Here is a 20,557-nt window from a genome sequence, read left to right on the forward strand (position 1 = left end):
TCTATTTCTGATTAATTTTCTCCACATTATGTTGGCCTTTGTGCAGGTGTATTAAACTAAGAGATTGAGAGCTATCTGTGAAGCCTTGGTGATCACTGTGGTATTCTGCTTAAAACCACAGACCGTAAGTAGGATTGCTATCTGTTTTCACCTTACATGGTTTCCTGGCTGGCAACAAACCTTGCTTAGAAACAGTGCATGGCATGAATATGAATTGTGTGTTAGTGCACGCTGCTGCTTGAAGTGCACCACCGTGCACACATGTAAACTCCATGTGGGCTTCGAGCAGAGCCTACATGGAGTTTATTGAATCCCTGGGATAGACTATAGCTTTTCCTTTAGGCATCAGAATATGGTTGCCATTTCAAACTCTCATGTTTTTTGAGAGCGTTGTAATTAAGTAAAGGCCTGGGTTGATGGATCAGTGAAACAGGCATTATTTTATTTTACATTTGTGTACCAGGAATGTCCGACTTGGAACAAAGCCAATTTTGAGCAGAGGCCCAGGGAGAAATGCTCCAGATGTATGGCTTTGTAACGTGGGTGGAAACTGGAGCACTCAAAGAAAACCCACATGAATGCAGGGAGGTCATGCAGACTCTGCGCAGAAGGCACCACAGCTGAGAATCGAACCAGAGAACCTCTTGCTGTGAGGTGATAATGCTCCCATTACACTATAATTCTTTCTCATTAGCTAGTTGTTATTCATTTTTATGATTATAAAACATGGTCACAATTTTTTTGATGTATATTTCTATTTTAAGTGAAAAATATCACCAGTATCATATGAGTTTCATAACTGCCAGTGACTTTTGTAAGTGTCAAAAGATAAACAAAACATGCCAGTTCCAAACAAAAGCTGCTGTAATGGCTTAATTTAACAACTATCATTGTGTGACTTTGTTGATACTCCAGTATTACATACTTGTTAAGACACTTCTCACACTCAGGTTCATTGTTCAGTTCTTACCATTTAGACCTAAGCTGCTAGTAGGATAAAATTTAAGTAGAATAAATATAGACTTCAGGAAACTCATTTAGGAGACAGTGCTGTGGTAGTGAAAAGAAAAAAACTCTCATTTGAAAACATTTTGAAATTGTGAAATGTTTACTGACCATACGGTGCTTTTCTTCTTGAAGTATTGATCATCAGATCTGTAAATTATTTGGATACATAATTTCTTTGTGAGATGTGTCATGACCCTACATACCCAGCCAAATATAAACAAAAGAGGCTTTGTCAGTAAGTGTCTGATCAACACAAATGGTAGGGTGTATCAAGAGGAATAGCTTATTTGTTTTTAGCAGTTGGTCACAGGAGAATTTTGAATGCATTTTTGTAATATGAAAAATCTTGATTTTTCATTTTTATGGGGATTCTGAACTTTAGAAAGCAGTTTAGCATTCTCTTTAATGGCCAGGACTGCAGTCATGGCTGTTTCTTCTCTGTCACTGTTTTAATGAATGTGGCTAGACATATACCACAGACATTGAGGGAATGAAGAGACAGTAAACTGGGCAGGAAATGATTGCTCTTTCTCTGCCTCTGTTGTTTCATTTTTGTAAGTTATATCCAGCCCATGAGGTCCCTTGTGCCTTGTCTCTACTCTAATTTCGACACTTGTTCCAAAAAGAAAGATACTTTTCATGCCCTATGACATGGAAACAGCCATTGTTTTAAGAGAGCAGTGCACAGCTGGAGTGCTGTAGGAAGCAAGACCATTAGCTCCACCTTTAAAGAAAAGGACAGTCCAGTCTTCAGCTAGTACATCATTGAGAACATTCTGTCACCATATGCAACATTCAAAAAATTACATAACCTATGATGTATGTACAGCAAACAGATTTTCACAATGTTGGTTTGGTCAATGCTAGTTCATGAGAGCATTTCAGCTACTGTGTGTTTGTTTTTGTCTGGTGGCCACATCAGAGTACTGGTGTCATGTAAACATTTTTTATAGATTCTCCCTTATCACAACTTCTAAAGGAAACCTGTATCAGACTGATTTATTCTGGAAGCCTTTCAGATACACATGGTACTTGTGTAATGGTTTTTACTATAAATTGTAATTCTGATTTATATGAAGTGTTGCAATTATATTAATACTCCTAAGTTTTTCTGTGCCATTAAAATATGATTTTTGGATTCTGTTATTCAGGTCTATTCATGCCAGTCAGCAGTACTGCAAGAGTTTTAAAGCACTAGCAAATTCAATCCTACAATATTGCATGTATGTATTCCAGTTCAAGCCATGAGAAGCACATTGCCATGAAGACTGCTTATTTGTGTCTCTTGAGACTGCAGTAATGTTCAATTGCTGCCCCCTCCCCAGAATAAGGTACTTAAGCAATGCCTGAAATTCAGACTTTGTTTACTTGATTTTCAACTCAACAGCTTTGCTGTGAAAACTGTGTGTGTGTGTGTGTGTGTGTGTGTGTGTGTGTGTGTGTGTGTGTGTGTGTGTGTTGTGTGTGCGTTTGTGTGTCTGAGATTGTGTGTATGCCTGTGATTGTGTTGTGTGTGTCTGTGATTTTGTGTGTGTGATTGTGATTGTGTGTTGTGTGTGTCTGTGATTGTGTGTGTGCGTGTGTGTGTGTATTGTGTTAATGAGATGATTGTTTGTACTGATTACAGAGATGATTACTTAAAAAGTGTTTGTGCAAACAATGCAAACAAGATGGTTAAATGTTTTTAATATATCAAAGAGGTGTGTGGTGGCATGCACACTGAGATATTACTGTGAAGCTGTAAGACTCCGAACATAATACAGAGGAATCTGCAGAGATATATACACTGAATGATTCACGTGTGAAGATACTTCCATTCCGTTTCCACTAGGAGGCATTAGTGGAAAAAAATGCAAGAAGCTGAAAACATAGTCATTTAGTTTCCAAAGACTGGACTTGTGTTTTTTTTTTTGTTTTTTTTTGCAGATACCCAAGTCTCCATTGCCTAAATATAATTTGTAGATTAGGGTCAAAGATTGTCTCTCTTTGTCCATAACTGTGTTCTTTCCAGAGGGCTTCTGCGACTTGGGCTTACCCAGGCATGTCCCTTTGGAGTACAGGTCTCAACTCTTGAGATAAAAATAATCTTATAGCTAACACAGACTTGGTGCTCAGTAGAGTACATTCATGAGGGACTGTTATATTAGAGACAGTTGATGAGCTGCTGTGAGTTAGTGCTGTCCCAAACCCCAATGATGTGCAGACTTTTTACAGACAAATGGTCTGTGTCAGAGTGCCATGGACTCTGGCTATGGCAGCACCCTTCCTCCAATGTGACGTGCACCCCAACAATCCTCAGCCATACATCTTGCCCGGAAATTGTCAGTCTCCTTTTTGGTGGTCTCAGCAGTGGGCAGGTCACGGGGACCATTTGTAGCATGTTATCTGCTTTCTGTCCCCAGAAAGATGAACACAGTCTCTTATCTTGATACTCCCCCCCCCCCCCCCCACACACACACACACACAATGGCTGCTCCTCTACCTTGGCCATTAATTGAACTGAGGTCATATGGGTCACATTCAAAATTCCACTCCCCATGTCATGAAATCAGTTGGTTATGTTCTCCAAATGTATGAAATAAGATTTTAGGCAGTGGGAGATAGTTTGCCTAATAATATTACATCAGTAAAGTACCATGAAAGACAAAACCAAGTCATGTCAGTTGTGCCATAGTCTGCCATTTAATGCAGGCTTAGCAGATGAAGCCAGCCACATACAGATATTTGCCAGCAATCTGTATGATTTGCAGAGAGTTTAGGATATCTGATACCCATTGGTCATGTTCACCTTTTATTTAAACAAAGCCAACTTTGAACAAAGTTACCTTACTTCTTTAATGAGTAGGCACAGCCAATATTCTAGGGATGCCTGAGGTGATAGTCATACTAAGCAGACATTACTTGGCTAGAACACTGTTTAAAATTCCTGTGCTCTTTACAATAAGTGTCATGGTCTCTTTTACATTCACCAGAACTACTCCCAACTCAGGCAGATGGAACCTAGGTTTAACATTTCATGTAAAGAATGGCACCATTGAACACTGACCCCCCCCCCCCCAATCTTATGGTAAACTGCAGTGTCAGTACTGGAACTTGAATGCAAGCAGCATCAATGGGAATACAACCCACATCCATCTGATCTTGCTGACATCTAGCCTGAGTGTTTTGTTTGTTGAACCATTAACAATGCACTGTACATGCACAAGACAGAAAACATAAAGCACCAAGCTCTTTCTCCATGCAATGCATCAACTTAGCAGGTGGGAGAAGGAAAAAGTTACTGAATTATGAAGAAACTCATGCATTCATTAATTGATTCATTCATTCTGAAATTTCCCATATAGTCCAATGCAAGGTCATGGGAATGATGAAGCCTTTGCTGGTGCCCAGAGGGTGTAAGGCATAGAGAATTATCTTAAAATGGAGAACATCGACATCTGTGCAGTGACAGAGACCTGGTTCAAGGCTCCAGAGAGTACCCATGCATTACCAGGCTATAATTCATACCACACCTTTCGGCCACCTAACCTGGTCTGAAACACTAAAGGTGGAGGCGTGTCCATATTCATTAAGGATATCCACACCTCCAGGCTAGTTGCTCAGCATAATGCATCCGAGATTATCCAAGTGCAACTAACTATGGGCAAGACCGCAATCCAAATTGTAGCTTGCTACAGATCCCCCACCATGTCCCAGGATTCCCACTCCTCATTTCTTAATACACTGGAAAATATTAGGGTACAACCTAACACCCTAATAATGGGTGATTTCAACTACCCTACCATTAGCTGGGAAAACTACTCATGTACCAACTCTTGTGCTCAACGTTTTCTAGAATTCATAAATTCCAATGCCTTGGATCAACTTATCCACACTCCCATCAGGGGCAGCAATATCCTAGACCTGGTTATTACCAACATGGGCAACCGGTGCTCCACACCAGAGGTCAATTCCTCGTTGGTCAGATCCGACCATAAGCTAATCACCCTAGACATCCACATCCCTCCCCCACCCCCCATTAGGGAAACCACAGTAAAACATTTCTCCAAAGCCAACTTCACACTTCTTAAGACAGAAGTGGCAAACTTCACGACACCCATGCTGACGGACAATAGAGGTATGACTGCTGAATCCTACACAAATGCACTTTATAAGCACTTACATGAGTACATGGATTGTGCAATCCCTAACATAACCAAGATGCTATCCTCCAAAAAAAAGGAAGCCAATCTGGTGGTCCCCTGCCATAAACAAACTCTACAACAGAAGAAAGAAACTGTTGCAAAAAAGACTAAAATCCCATGATTGGAGAAACTCCCTGGTCAGCTTCAGTAAGAAGCTGAGATCCCTCATAAAATCCTCCAAAGCTAGTAATGAAAACAAAATCGCCACTGACTCTAAAGACAACCACAAAGCATTCTATAGCTATGTCAAGAATCTCAATGGCAACACTCAGATCTGCTCTGAGTTACAGCACAATGGCACTAAATATACAGAACCAACGGACATTGCCAACATCCTGGCAGATAGGTTCAGTGCTAACTTTACCCCTCTGTCATCCCCTAAAGGGCCCATCTCTATACCAGAAGAATGCAAAGTTCCTGTAATCACGGCTGCACAGGTATAAAACATACTATCCAAAGCCAAGAACACAGCATCCATGGGACCTGACAACATCCCAGGCTGTGTTCTACATGAACTACAGAACGAACTGGCACCCCACCTAAGTACCATGTTCAATCATAGCCTCAACTCAGGCTATGTGCCCACTGAGTGGTGCACAGTGACAGTTATCCCACTACCCAAAGGGTAGCCACCACAGACCCTGGAAACTACCGTCCCATTAGCCTAATGAGCCTGGTCTGCAAGGCTATGGAGCATATCATCATGGAACTTATAAACAATGACATTGGTAATCTCCAAACTCGGGACCCCACCCAGTTCGGGTTTGTAAAAGGCAGATCATGTCTCCTAAACCTGATCGACTTCTTTGAAGCAGTCACCAAAGCCGTAGATGAGGGTAAGGTGGTTCACACAGCCTATCTAGATCTCGCCAAGGCTTTTGACACCATCCCCCACTCTGGAATTATAGATAAACTCACTAAACTAGGTATAAATCCCTATGTCACAAGATGGGTTGCCAACTGGCTCACTGACAGAACCCACACTGTGAAAGTAGCAGACTCCAAATCCAGCTTCAGACCAGTGACAAGTGAAGTACCACAGGATTCAGTCCTGGGTCCTCTCCTGTTTGGTATCTACTTCTCTGAAGTACAGGCCAACACAGAAGGTCTTTGGCTAATGAAGTTCGCAGATGACTGCAAACTAGGAGCCATAATCAAAACTCCAAAAGATGTGGACATCCTACAAAAGGGCCTTGCTGAGACAGATGCCTGGTGTCAAAGCCATGGCCTCAAGCTCAATGCCAAAAAGTGTATTGTCATTCCTTTTGGTAAAAACTCAGTACCCATGAACTACCACATAGGTGGTAGTATACTTAACACTGAAAGTGTGATAAGAGACCTTGGGACACAGGTGGACAGTAGTCTCTCCTTTGATAATCACATCGCCACAGTAGTCAGGAAATCCTTCTATGTGGCACACCTCATCACAAAAGGTTTCTCATCCAGGAAAAAAGAGATCATTGTTCCCCTCTACTCATCACTCAGACCCCATTTTAGAGTGCAATGCCCCTTTTGGTATGTACCTCACAAGACATCTACAACAACTGAAAAGGCCACAGAAATACCTCACAAAGAGCATTACCGGCCTCAAAGAGATGCCCTATGCAGACCGTCTCAAAAAACTGCAGCTTTACTCCATTGCATATTGCCTACTCAGAGGCGATCTCTGCCTAACACACTAAGCTATGTCAAACCCAGAGCTTTTAGACATACTCCACTTAAAGAAATCCCAATCCCTATGAGCTACATGCTCTAGGGACCTAAACCTCATCACCACAATAAACAGAACATGCTGGAGGGATAGATTCCTGTCCCAGAGACTTCCCATACTCTGGAACAAACTACCTATCTATATCAAACAAAGCTCCTCATTAGCACTCTTCAAGAAAAATCTTGATGATTGGATGGGAGATAGGAAATTCACCCCGGGTATCACTTCTGTGGCTCTGCTCGACAGTGGCACAGGAAAATAATTTTCTTGGGTGGCAAAAGCCAGGGTACCTTTGGCTAGGCTTATATAGGCCCTAGGGCCAATAGCCTAGTACCTACCTATGAACCTGAATGGAGACTCATCCCATCACAGATTATGAATATACAATTCAGCAGACATATTTATTGTCTGAATAATTTTCAGAATAACTTCTGGAGCTTATTGATGTTTTATGCAGCTGTATATTTTAGTGTTAAAAGTCATTTTTTTGCGAATACATACAATTATCTATTTGGCTCAGCTTATCATCTTCTCTTTCAGTCAAGTAAAACATGCCATATGTGTTCCTTATGTTGGTTAGTATAAATATTTGTCTTGTTTTACATTTAGGTTACCAGTCTCTTCACAAATCAAATATGCATGCATTTTACTTAATTCTGTGGATATATCTGTACCACTCCCACAAAATCACATCTAAAACATCAGTTCACATTCTTTCATTCCATTCCATCATTCCATATTATTCATTGCTTTAGGCTAGCTTTAGACAATCTCTTCTGAGGTCAGACCACCAGAAGACCTGATGCTTAAAGAATAACACGATCCCTTAGTCCTCTGTGCTCCTTATCTGACTGCTGTTGCTCAGCCTTACCCCTTTTCCTTCCTGTCCTTATTCACCATTGTCTCTACCAGTCAGACAATGCCAACTTCCTATGTTTCCCATGTCCCCATAACCTTTTCTTTTTCCTTTCTATAGCCAATTTTTCAATTTACCAGTATCCTGCTCAGCTACTAATGGAATGAACCTATTCACAATTTTCAAAAAATTATTTCCACATACTGCCTAACAGAACTTAATGTGTTAAGGTTTTCTTGTAGCAAGCAGATGTTCTTCATGTTTCACTGTTGAAGTCATCACACTTGGGTTATCCTGCCAGGGGTAGCCCTCAGTCGGCCCAAATACCAGAGGCTTAGTATTTCTGTGTCAGTTGCTATCATTCCAGGATTGATGTCAGGTGGTCAGTGGTATAAAATCAGGCAGCCAACGCCATTAGATCAGTCTTTCTTGCCAAGGAGCCCGAAGCAGATGCAGTTAGCACGAGTGCTGGTCGGCCGGTACCTGAGTTTCATTTCTGAATTGAAGTTGAAGTCTTCTAAAGCTAAGTACCCCATTGGGGATCCTTTTTTCTTGCTCTAACTGATGTCAGAAAAAGTTAACAATTGTCTCACCTGTGGAAAGCAAATACCACACCGAGACTTCCATTCTTACTGCATCACCTGTTTAGGCCCAGACCATGATGTACCTCACTGTCACTTTTGTGCTTTGTTCAACTCCAGAACTATACATCATCGGACCCTTATTGTAGCTAAATATTCGGTCTATAATTTAGTGGGTTTTTAGCATCAGTATTTTTTTGGGGGGATAAATATTGTTTTAGAATTGTTTAAATATAGGTCTGTTATCCCATTTTCTTTAATGTAATTGAATAGATGTAATAGCATTTTTGAGATTTTTTTGACTAAAAAATTTATAAAAGACTGCTGTAGACCCATCAGGTCCATGGGCTTTGCTGTCTTAAGATTGTTTACTATGTATAGGATTTCTTGTAAGGTAAAAGATGCTGTAAGGAGGTTCTGCTGACTTTGGTTAAGTTTAGGAAAATCTAACTGATTTAAAAATTATCTTTTTCTTTTCATGTAAATGATGAGTTTTCTTATGATATGTTTGAGAATAAATCTGTTCAAAACTTTGAGTTATTTCAATATTTGAATTGTAAGTTTTGTTTTGATATATTATTTCAGTTATTAATGCAGAAGCTTTATTAATATTTATCATTCTTGATAGTATTTTTTATGGAACCTTTGTCCATTCAGAATGTATAGCTAGCATTTTTATTTTATTGACTGATACTTGTTTTGTATATAATAAGTACAGTTCTTTCTACTATGTTTGGACTGTAGTTTTAATAAAGTTCCTCTTCAGGTGCACTGACTTTTCTCTTCAATGTTTTTTCTTTTGATCTATAGATTTTTTTATAGTGAGATGCTTTGTTGATAAGTATACTCCTGACCTTGGTCTTAGCAGCATCCTCTTCAAGTTCATATCAAAAGGAATATGGGAACTAGAATAGTTGTTCATAAACTCATCAAATACCTCATTAAGTCTTTTAACAATATCTTCTTTCTGAAGTAATGTAGAGTTTAGAGTCCAGTTATAGCCTCTCCTATTGATATTCAATGTATTGGTTCAATCAACACCAAGTGTAATTCTAGAATGGTTCAAAAATAATCATGGTTCTATGTAAAAGTTAATATTGGATCTCAGAAATATTTCTGAAATCAAGAAGTCCAACCTCTCCCAAGTTTTATAACAATGTGAGTAGAACATAAATTTCTCTGATATTTCATTTCTGTTCTGAAAATTGAAGGGATTAAATACATTGAAATCTATTTTTAAGTCGGAGATTGGTATTGAAGCATGAATATTGCACGTTTTACTTCTACTTGTCCTGTCAGACATAGGATCATTAATTGCATTCCAGTCTCCCATATAATATAATATAATATAATATAATATAATATAATATAATATAATATAATAACAATAAGGGAATTGGCTTAGTCATTTATAAATTGACATTATAAACTCATGATGTTTGGTACAAAGTTCAGTAATAGTGTAGGTTTATTAAAATGTATTTTTTAAAACTACATAACACCATTTCCCTTCCTCAACTGAGTTATACTATAATATGTTATCCTTTAAAGATTTCTTTACGATAATTGCTACCCCTTGTTTAAAGATTTTTTGATGATAGCTGCTACTCCTTGTTTGATTTCGTACCTCATTCGATTACAGCCCCTATCCATTTTTACCCAACTCTTGAGTCCATTGACCTGACATCATGTCGGTCTCGTGAACAAATATTTCAGCCTTTGATTTAAATGTTGAGTGAAAAAGTACACTTCTTTTCTTTTTGATTTGTATGCCTTTCACATTCCATGAATCAAGTGTCCACATTAACACTCCCATTAAATATATAAAAGGGGATGGTGAAATAGTCTTGCCTCAGACTATATGTTCCATTTTTATTGCAAAAATTCAAAGGAAAGAAAAATGACGCACTGCACTCAACTCTTCCTGCTATTGTCCTGTGCCTAATCACATTCTGAAAGTGCCAGGAAGAGAATAAACTTACATTGCATAAAGAACCATACAAATAAACACAATCAGTACCTTACATCCACATATGTTCTTCATGCCTTAATGTTTTCACCCTATTATATATAAAAAACATTTTTAAGCAGATTAAAACTAGCATAACTTCCCTTTAACTCTGTGATACTAGTCACATAGCCCCATTATAAAGAAGTAAACTTGTAGTGTGTGAAAAGATAGTAGGAATATTTTTCAAACATTTTTTAAATTCAAACATTTTAGCAATAAACAAGTAAACAATTTGTTTTTAGTGCAATTCTTATTTAACCTGGTGGTTTTCTTATCTATATTATAAAATCAGTAAAGATATGTTATAAATGATAAAACCATTTGTAATTTGAAAGCAAGGATCATCTTTAATACTTTCTTTCTCACAGAAAATAGCTCTGGTACATATGAGCATTTTTGCAGGAACTTCCTTTTGAAAAATGACAGGAAGTGCACTGTATAAATTCTGTTGAGCATAAACAGGACCCAGTAGACGTCATGGCCATTAATAATGTTAAATCAGCACAGACAAAACTCCAATACAAGTCATATTGCATTTATACCCTTAATTGGTCCCAAAATTACAGTTATTTAGTTAACAAATCTTGGTTTCCACCTTTTCCAGTATTTCTGGTCATATTTGGTATATGGTCAACCAAAAGCATTTATAAAGGCATGTTTTGCTTCTTTAAGTGATTTGACTGAGTATTTAGTTCCTTTCTCTTGGAATAGTAAGGTAGAAGGATATCTCATTTGGAATATGATCCATTTTACCAGAAAGGCTCATCCAGACTCTGCTACACTTTGCTGTGAAGGAAGGGTTAGTTTGCTTTTATTTTTTGTATTTTGTATTAATTTATTGCCTTTCTATATTTTGAATACTGTGGTTTGTTTTCTTTACCTTGTGTTTTACTTGCATTCTGCTTTAACAGCATATTAAAACTTCAAAAGAGACCATAGCTTTCTCTCTTCTGAGTCAGGCAGAAATTAGAACTGATCAATTAAGGACTCATTCATAAGATAGAAGAGGTCACTTAAGGTTAATCATTTGTTAACTGAGGGGTGGAGCTAGGAACTAAACCTTCTATTTAAGGGGTAAAATAAAACATTTCAGAGCTTTACCAGAAAGGCTAATCCAGACTCTGCTACACTTTGCTGTGAAGGAAAGGTTAGTTTGCTCTTATTTTTTGTATTTTGTATTAATTTATTGCCTTTCTATATTTTGAATACTGGGGTTTGTTTTCTTTACCTTGTGTTTTACTTGCATTCTGCTTTAACAGCATATTAAAACTTCAAAAGAGACCACAGCTCTCTCTCTTCTGAGTCAGGCAGAAATTAGAACTGATCAATTAAGGACTCATTCATAAGATAGAAGAGGTCACTTAAGGTTAATCATTTGTTAACTGAGGGGGTGGAGCTAGGAACTAAACCTTCTATTTAAGGGGTAAAATAAAACATTTCAGAGCTTTACCAGAAAGGCTCATCCAGACTCTGCTGCACTTTGCTGTGAAGGAAAGGTTAGTTTGCTCTTATTTTTTGTATTTTGTATTAATTTATTGCCTTTCTATATTTTGAATACTGGGGTTTGTTTTCTTTACCTTGAGTTTTACTTGCATTCTGCTTTAACAGCATATTAAAACTTCAAAAGAGACCACAGCTCTCTCTCTTCTGAGTCAGGCAGAAATTAGAACTGATCAATTAAGGACTCATTCATAAGATAGAAGAGGTCACTTAAGGTTAATCATTTGTTAACTGAGTGGGTGGAGCTAGGAACTAAACCTTCTATTTAAGAGGTAAAATAAAACATTTCAGAGCTTTACCAGAAAGGCTCATCCAGACTCTGCTACACTTTGCTGTGAAGGAAAGGTTAGTTTGCTCTTATTTTTTGTATTTTGTATTAATTTATTGCCTTTCTATATTTTGAATACTGTGGTTTGTTTTCTTTACCTTGTGTTTTACTTGCATTCTGCTTTAACAGCATATTAAAACTTCAAAAGAGACCACAGCTCTCTCTCTTCTGAGTCAGGCAGAAATTAGAACTGATCAATTAAGGACTCATTCATAAGATAGAAGAGGTCACTTAAGGTTAATCATTTGTTAACTGAGGGGTGGAGCTAGGAACTAAACCTTCTATTTAAGAGGTAAAATAAAACATTTCAGAGCTTTACCAGAAAGGCTCATCCAGACTCTGCTACACTTTGCTGTGAAGGAAAGGTTAGTTTGCTCTTATTTTTTGTATTTTTGTCTTAATTTATTGCCTTTCTATATTTTTAATACTGTGGTTTGTTTTCTTTACCTTGTGTTTTACTTGCATTCTGCTTTAACAGCATATTAAAACTTCAAAAGAGACCACAGCTCTCTCTCTTCTGAGTCAGGCAGAAATTAGAACTGATCAATTAAGGACTCATTCATAAGATAGAAGAGGTCACTTAAGGTTAATCATTTGTTAACTGAGGGGGTGGCGCTAGGAACTAAACCTTCTATTTAAGGGGTAAAATAAAACATTTCAGAGCTTTACCAGAAAGGCTAATCCAGACTCTGCTACACTTTGCTGTGAAGGAAAGGTTAGTTTGCTCTTATTTTTTGTATTTTGTATTAATTTATTGCCTTTCTATATTTTGATTACTGTGGTTTGTTTTCTTTACCTTGTGTTTTACTTGCATTCTGCTTTAACAGCATATTAAAACTTCAAAAGAGACCACAGCTCTCTCTCTTCTGAGTCAGGCAGAAATTAGAACTGATCAATTAAGGACTCATTCATAAGATAGAAGAGGTCACTTAAGGTTAATCATTTGTTAACTGAGGGGTGGAGCTAGGAACTAAACCTTCTATTTAAGAGGTAAAATAAAACATTTCAGAGCTTTACCAGAAAGGCTCATCCAGACTCTGCTACACTTTGCTGTGAAGGAAAGGTTAGTTTGCTCTTATTTTTGTATTTTTGTCTTAATTTATTGCCTTTCTATATTTTTAATACTGTGGTTTGTTTTCTTTACCTTGTGTTTTACTTGCATTCTGCTTTAACAGCATATTAAAACTTCAAAAGAGACCACAGCTCTCTCTCTTCTGAGTCAGGCAGAAATTAGAACTGATCAATTAAGGACTCATTCATAAGATAGAAGAGGTCACTTAAGGTTAATCATTTGTTAACTGAGGGGGTGGCGCTAGGAACTAAACCTTCTATTTAAGGGGTAAAATAAAACATTTCAGAGCTTTACCAGAAAGGCTAATCCAGACTCTGCTACACTTTGCTGTGAAGGAAAGGTTAGTTTGCTCTTATTTTTTGTATTTTGTATTAATTTATTGCCTTTCTATATTTTGATTACTGTGGTTTGTTTTCTTTACCTTGTGTTTTACTTGCATTCTGCTTTAACAGCATATTAAAACTTCAAAAGAGACCACAGCTCTCTCTCTTCTGAGTCAGGCAGAAATTAGAACTGATCAATTAAGGACTCATTCATAAGATAGAAGAGGTCACTTAAGGTTAATCATTTGTTAAGTAAGGGGGTGGAGCTAGGAACTAACCCTTCTATTTAAGGCGTAAAATAAAACATTTCAGAGCTTTACCAGAAAGGCTCATCCAGACTCTGCTTCACTTTGCTGTGAAGGAAAGGTTAGTTTGCTTTTATTTTTTGTATTTTGTATTATTTTATTGCCTTTCTATATTTTGAATACTGTGGTTTGTTTTCTTTACCATGTGTTTTACTTGCATTCTGCTTTAACAGCATATTAAAACTTCAAAAGAGACCACAGCTCTCTCTCTTCTGAGTCAGGCAGAAATTAGAACTGATCAATTAAGAACTCATTCATAAGATAGAAGAGGTCACTTAAGGTTAATCATTTGTTAACTGAGGGGGTGGAGCTAGGAACTAAACCTTCTATTTAAGGGGTAAAATAAAACATTTCAGAGCTTTACCAGAAAGGCTCATCCAGACTCTGCTACACTTTGCTGTGAAGGAAAGGTTAGTTTGTTCTTATTTTTTGTATTTTGTATTAATTTATTGCCTTTCTATATTTTGAATACTGTGGTTTGTTTTCTTTACCTTGTGTTTTACTTGCATTCTGCTTTAACAGCATATTAAAACTTCAAAAGAGACCACAGCTCTCTCTCTTCTGAGTCAGGCAGAATTTTTCCTCACTCTCCCACCCAGTCACAGTTGTCTTGTTAAATACCACTGTCTTTCTAGTTGTCTGCCTCTTATGTTAATCTGACCATATATCTCATTTCCTCTCTACTTTCACTGGCTTGTGTGAGTAATCACAAAATCATCATTTTTGAAATCCCTCCCCTTCAACAATTTAAATTTATTGGCCATCCTACTGTATTCCATAGTACCAGAATACAAAAGTGACAACCCCTTTCAATCCATCTTGCTGTTTTAAAAATAGTAACTCTCCACTAAACCTTAACATTTTAAACAGATAAAACTTAAGTTACCTACTTTCACATCTAACTTCTCTAGTGCACACTGCAGTGTGCATTTTTTTCATCTTACCTTTAAGCATCCCTGTGACTAGCACTTTCTCTAATACCTGCTGGAAAGCACTAGGAAGCCTTAAACTGATACAAGCACTCAACTCTCCTTGTTAATAAGGAGAAAATAGTAGGCACTAAACAGCCTATAATTGCAAAGTACCTTGCTAAGGTAAGGGAAAACAGCTCCTGTACTTTACAAAAAAAAAAAAAAAGCACCAAACCAGGCATGTCCAAGGGTCAGCTTCCGGTGATTTCTCCTGTCCACCTGGTGAATCTGGGCATACTGGGGCAATGCAGAAATTGCCTCATGTACACAGACAACCCTCTCCTCCTACCACCCAACACTACAACCTGTGAGAGATGCACTTACATAGACAAAATGGAAGCAAAGCTCTCTCCACCCAAGATTGTGCTAGACAGTCAAGAGGAGAAGGTTAACACCCACACTAGACCTCAAGCAACACATAGCCCTTCTAAACCCACACCACCAACACCCACACATAGCAACACTAAATCCACATATGCAGAGGCCCTTAACTGTAACCTGCCCAAGCAACAAGGACCTCTGAAGCTGAAATGCAAACAAACACCAATCACAACCAAAGTGTCACATAGTTCACAACACCAGTGTGCCACCCAGCAACAGCCCCTAAGGCAAGACAATGTACCTAACACTTTAGTCATAGGTGACTCTATAGTCTGGCACACTGATGTCCCTCTCACTAGGTTGAACAAGGAGAAAATTACAGTCAGCTGCCTGTCGGGTGCCAGGATCCGCCACATAACGCATGCACTCAAGTCACTCCACAACAAGTACAAATATGACTCTGTCATTGTCCATGTTGGAGTGAATGACTTGAGACGTACCTCCCTGGACTACATGAAAAGAGACATGGAAGAGCTCTCAGATCATGTGGCCCAGGCAGGTATGACCCTAGCCCTGAGTAGCATCCTGCCTTCGCCCAGAATGATACCACAATATAAGGACAAAATGATTGACTTCAACAATTGGCTAAGCTTCTGGTGTCATTCAAAGGGGATCCAGTATCTGTCTGCCTGGGATGACATGATTGACAGACCACGATGCTTTGCCAGAGATGGTCTGCACTTGTCGCCCCTGGGATTCAGGTTACTGGCTAAGGCTCTTGAAACCCCTATAGTGCCTTTTTTAGGCAAAGTTCAAAGGACAACACCACCACCACCGTAACAGGTACAAGCATGCAAAATCTGAAGGTAATGCTTCTCAGTGCTAGAAGTCTAAACCTCAAAATGCACTCTCTCGAGGCACTCCTAAAAATGGAGAACATCGATATCTGTGCAGTAACTGAGACCTGGTTCAAGGCTCCAGAGAGCACCCCTGCAATACCAGGCTACAACTCTTACCACACTTTTCGGCCACCAAACCAGGACTGAAACACTAAAGGTGGAGGAGTGTCAATATTCACCAAGGATATTCACACCACCAGGCTAGTTGCCCAACACAATGCATCTGAAATTCTCCAGGTGCAACTAACACTAGGCAAGACTGCAATCCAAATTGTAGCTTGCTACAGATCCCCCACCATACCCCAAGATTCTCACTACACCTTTCTAAACATACTGGAAAATATTAAGATAGAACCAAACACCCTAATACTGGGTGATTTTAACTACCCTGCCATTAACTGGGAAAACTACTCCTGTACCAACACCTTTGCCCAACGATTCTTGGAATTCATAAATTCCAACGCCCTGGATCAACTAATCCATAGTCCACCAGGGGGTCCAATATTCTAGACCTGGCCATTACCAACATGGGAAATCGATGCTCCACACCTATAGTCACCCCCTCATTAGTCAGGTCTGACCATAAGCTAATCACCCTTAATATCCAGATCCCACCCCCACTCCCCAGTAAGGAAACCTCCATAAAAAACTTCTCCAAAGCTAACTTCATACTACTGAAGTCAGAAGTGACAAACTTCATGACACCCATGTAGACGGGAACTGAAAGTTCAACTGCTGAATCCTACACTAAGGCACTGTACGAGCACATCCACTCATGCATGAATCGTGCCATCCCAAATAGAACCAAGGTGCTCTCATCCAAAAAAAGCAAGCCAATCTGGTGGTCCCCTGCCATAAACAAACTTTACAACAAAAGGAAGAAACTGTTGCAGAAAAGAGGAAAATCCCAGGATGCAAAAATCTCCTTTACAAGCCTCAGTAAGAAACTGAGATCCCTCATAAAATCCTCCAAAGCTAGTTACGAAAATAAAATTGCCAAAGATTCCAAAGACAACCACAAGGCATTCTATAACTATGTCAAGAATCTAAATGGCAATGCTCAGATCTGCTCTGAGCTAAAACAGAATGGCATTAAATATACTGATCCCAAGGATATTGCCAATATCCTGGCAGATCGATTCAGTGCCAACTTCACCCCTCTCTCACCCCCTAAATGGCCCATCTCAATACCGGAAGATTGACAAATTCCGGTAATAGTGGCCACACAGGTAAAAAACGCACTCTCCAAAGCTAAGAATACAGCATCCATGGGACCAGATGACATCCTGGGCTGTGTACTACATGAACTACAAAATGAACTGGCACCTCACCTAAGTGTCATGTTTAATCATAGCCTCACCTCAGGATTCGTGCCCACTGAGTGGCGCACAGCTACAGTTATCCCACTCCACAAGGGGGGATCCACCTTGGATCCCGGAAACTACCATCCCATCAGTCTGACAAGCCTTATCTGCAAGGCCATGGAGCGTATTATCATAGAACTTATAAACAAAGACATTGGCAACCTTCAAACACTGGACCCCACCCAGTTTGGGTTCGTGAAGGGCCGATCTTGTCTCCTGAATCTGATTGACTTTGAATCAGTCTCCAGAGCCATGGACAAGGGTAAGGTGGTCCACACAGCCTATCTAGACCTTGCCAAGGCCTTTGACACCATCCCCCACTCTGGAATCATAGATAAACTTACTAAACTGGGCATTAATCCCTACGTCACCGAATGGGTTGCTAACTGGCTTACTGAAAGAACCCACACTGTAAAAGTAGCCGACTCCAAATCCAGCTCCAGACAAGTGACAAGTGGAGTACCTCAGGGTTCAGTCTTGGGACCGCTCTTGTTTGGCATCTACTTCTCTGAAGTACAGGCCAACACTAAGGGACTCTGGCTAACAAAGTTCAGATGACTGCAAACTAGGAGCCATTATTGAATCCCCAAATGATGTGGATACTCTACAAAAGGGCCTTACAGAAACAGATGCTTGGTGCCAGAGCCATGGGCTCAAGCTCAATGCCAAGAAATGTATAGCTATCCCCTTTGGGAAAAAACATGTATCCGTGAATTACCATATAGGTGGCAGTACACTAAACACCGAAAGTGTGATAAGAGACTTAGGGACACAGGTGGACAGTGGTCTTGCCTTCGATAACCACATCGCCACAACAGTCAGGAAATCCTTCTATGTGGCACACCTCATCACTAAGGGCTTTTCATCCAGAAAAAAGCAGGTCATTGTCCCACTGTACTCATCCCTCATTATACCCATTATAGAATACAACGCCCTGTTTGGTATGTACCTCTCAAGACATCTGCAACAACTGGAAAGGCCGCAGAAATACCTCACTAAAAGAATCACAGGCCTAAAGCAGATGCCCTATGCTGACCATCTTAAAAAACTCCAGCTATACTCTGTCACATATCGTCTACTCAGAGGCGATCTCTGCTTAACATACAAGGCCATGTCAAACCCAGAGCTGTTGGACATGCTACACTTAAAGAAATCCCAATCACTCAGAGCCACACGCTCCAGGGATCTAAACCTTGTCATCACAATAAACAAAACATGCTGGAGGGATAGGTTCCTGACCCAGAGACTCCCCAGACTCTGGAATAGATTGCCCATACATGTCAAGCAGAGTGCCTCTCTGGCCCTCTTCAAAAGGAACCTTGATGATTGGATGGGAGAAAGGAAATTCACCCCGGGGATCATGTCAGTTGCCCTGTTAGACAGGGGTCCAGGGAAGTAAATAGTGTGGGAAGAAATAGCCAGGGAATTGTTATGGCTAGGCTTGTATAGGCCCTAGTGCTGATAGCCTAGTACCAACCTATGAACCTATGAACCTATTTTGCAGTCAAAAATGCACAAAATGGTGATAGTTTCTGTCAATCTTGTTTAATTTGATATGGGAAATCCCGAGCAAAAGTAATTTTATTCCTGTTCCTTGTTAATATTTTTTCTTTTTAGCAGCTGTTAACATTTTAGAAGTATCTTGGTAATTTAAGACTCTCATGTATACTCATCTTGGTTTATCCTGAGTCTATGCTGCTCTAATTGCACAGTGTGCTGTCTCAATAGTAATCTGGTTAGATTCTGCCTGGTTATCTAGGAGACAGAAAATAATGTGGTGTAAAACTTCAGTTAGTTTTGATTGTTTATACTTTTTAGGTATCCCTCATATCAAAATGTTATTTCTTCTACTTCTTGCTTCCAGGTGTAGGATTTTTTTGTTGTAGTTCTGTAATAGTTTTAGTGTTGGATTGTGATGTTTCTTGTATCTGTTTGATTTTTATCACATTGTCTAGTGGTTTAGCTTCTGTTTTTCTAGTCTGTCCACTATTTGGTTCATTGTGTTTCCAAAAGTCTGAAGTTGGTCGGATAATTGTTGAATCGCTGCTTGTAATGGTTGTAGTGCCATTTTGAAGCCTTCCAAATCTGGAAAATGGTCCATTTTCAGTTTGTTGCACCCTTTTAGCTTTCCAGTTGTCTGTTAGTTCTTGGTCGTTTAGAAATAATTTCTTTTTATGGAGTGGTTATTGCTGAAAATTTAGATTTAGATATTTGTATGTCCATGGTTTCTGTTTCATTTGCCGTCTTGTATTTCCTTTTGGTAATTTATGATTTCTCTTCTTTGTAGCCCGTTGTACCGCAGTTGTATCAGGAAAGTCGTACTTACTTCGCAGGTAAGTTTCTACATGTTTATTTATTTATTTCCCCCCCATTTTTGAAGCTTACTGGTTAGCAGATGGTTAAGCTACCCTTTGAAAGCATTTTGGAGTTTAGATGGCTGTGTTTGCTCCGGTTTAAATGTTGTGTCCCTGCTGTTTTCATTGGAGCCACACTGACACAGTGTTCACAGGTCAGCTGCCATTTTGCTGTCTCATTGGTTGTGCATTTCTAAATTTCTTCCATTAACATGTCTCATTTTTCCTGCCACCAAACCACTTTTTTAATATTTTTTTGACTGAGCAAATAGCTGTTAACTTTTTCTGTAGATTTAGATTGCTGTGTTGCATGCTTTTATGCTTAATTTTGTTGGGCTGCTGTTGAGCTGTGTAATAGTGTTATTTTTGTTACTGACTATGACATGGTTTACCGGATTTGAACTACAACAAGTCCATACAAGAACAGGTAAACACATTTTTTTGAAGTCATCTACCATGTATGCCTGCTACATTGCTATCCTGCTGATTGTGTTACTGGTCAGTGTGCCATTTTCTTTTCTCTGTTTTATTTGGAACATTAGACCTTGTTTATATTAGGATGGAAGGTAAATTGCAGGTATTCTGATGTCTAATCATGTCAGTATTAAAACAAGTGGCTTTCTAATTGCATATTATTTTTTTGTTTAGCATTATATAGCTGTGTTTTGCCTGCAGTTATATCTGATTTGACTGAAATGATCTGAGCTGCAGAATGCACAGTGGTAGGACAAAGTGCACTCCGTAGTTACAAGTACTTGTTTTTGATGTT

The 20,557-nt window shown here is 39.0% G+C and overlaps 1 protein-coding gene across 2 annotated transcripts in view; it reads left to right on the top strand.

The window, feature by feature from the left end:
* The window catches only part of JCAD (junctional cadherin 5 associated), a 566,987-nt gene that overhangs the window by 317,582 nt on the left and 228,848 nt on the right, over nt 1-20,557 (top strand). For both annotated transcript variants that reach the window (XM_044057552.1, XM_044057553.1), the window contains exon 4: nt 19,722-19,767. The gene's annotated coding sequence lies outside the window, so the exon portion shown is untranslated. The remainder of the gene's footprint in view (nt 1-19,721; nt 19,768-20,557) is intronic.

The sequence above is a fragment of the Protopterus annectens genome, chromosome 15.part0 (assembly GCF_019279795.1).
Source record: "Protopterus annectens isolate FY-2018-M chromosome 15.part0, PAN1.0, whole genome shotgun sequence".
NCBI lineage: Eukaryota > Metazoa > Chordata > Ceratodontiformes > Protopteridae > Protopterus > Protopterus annectens.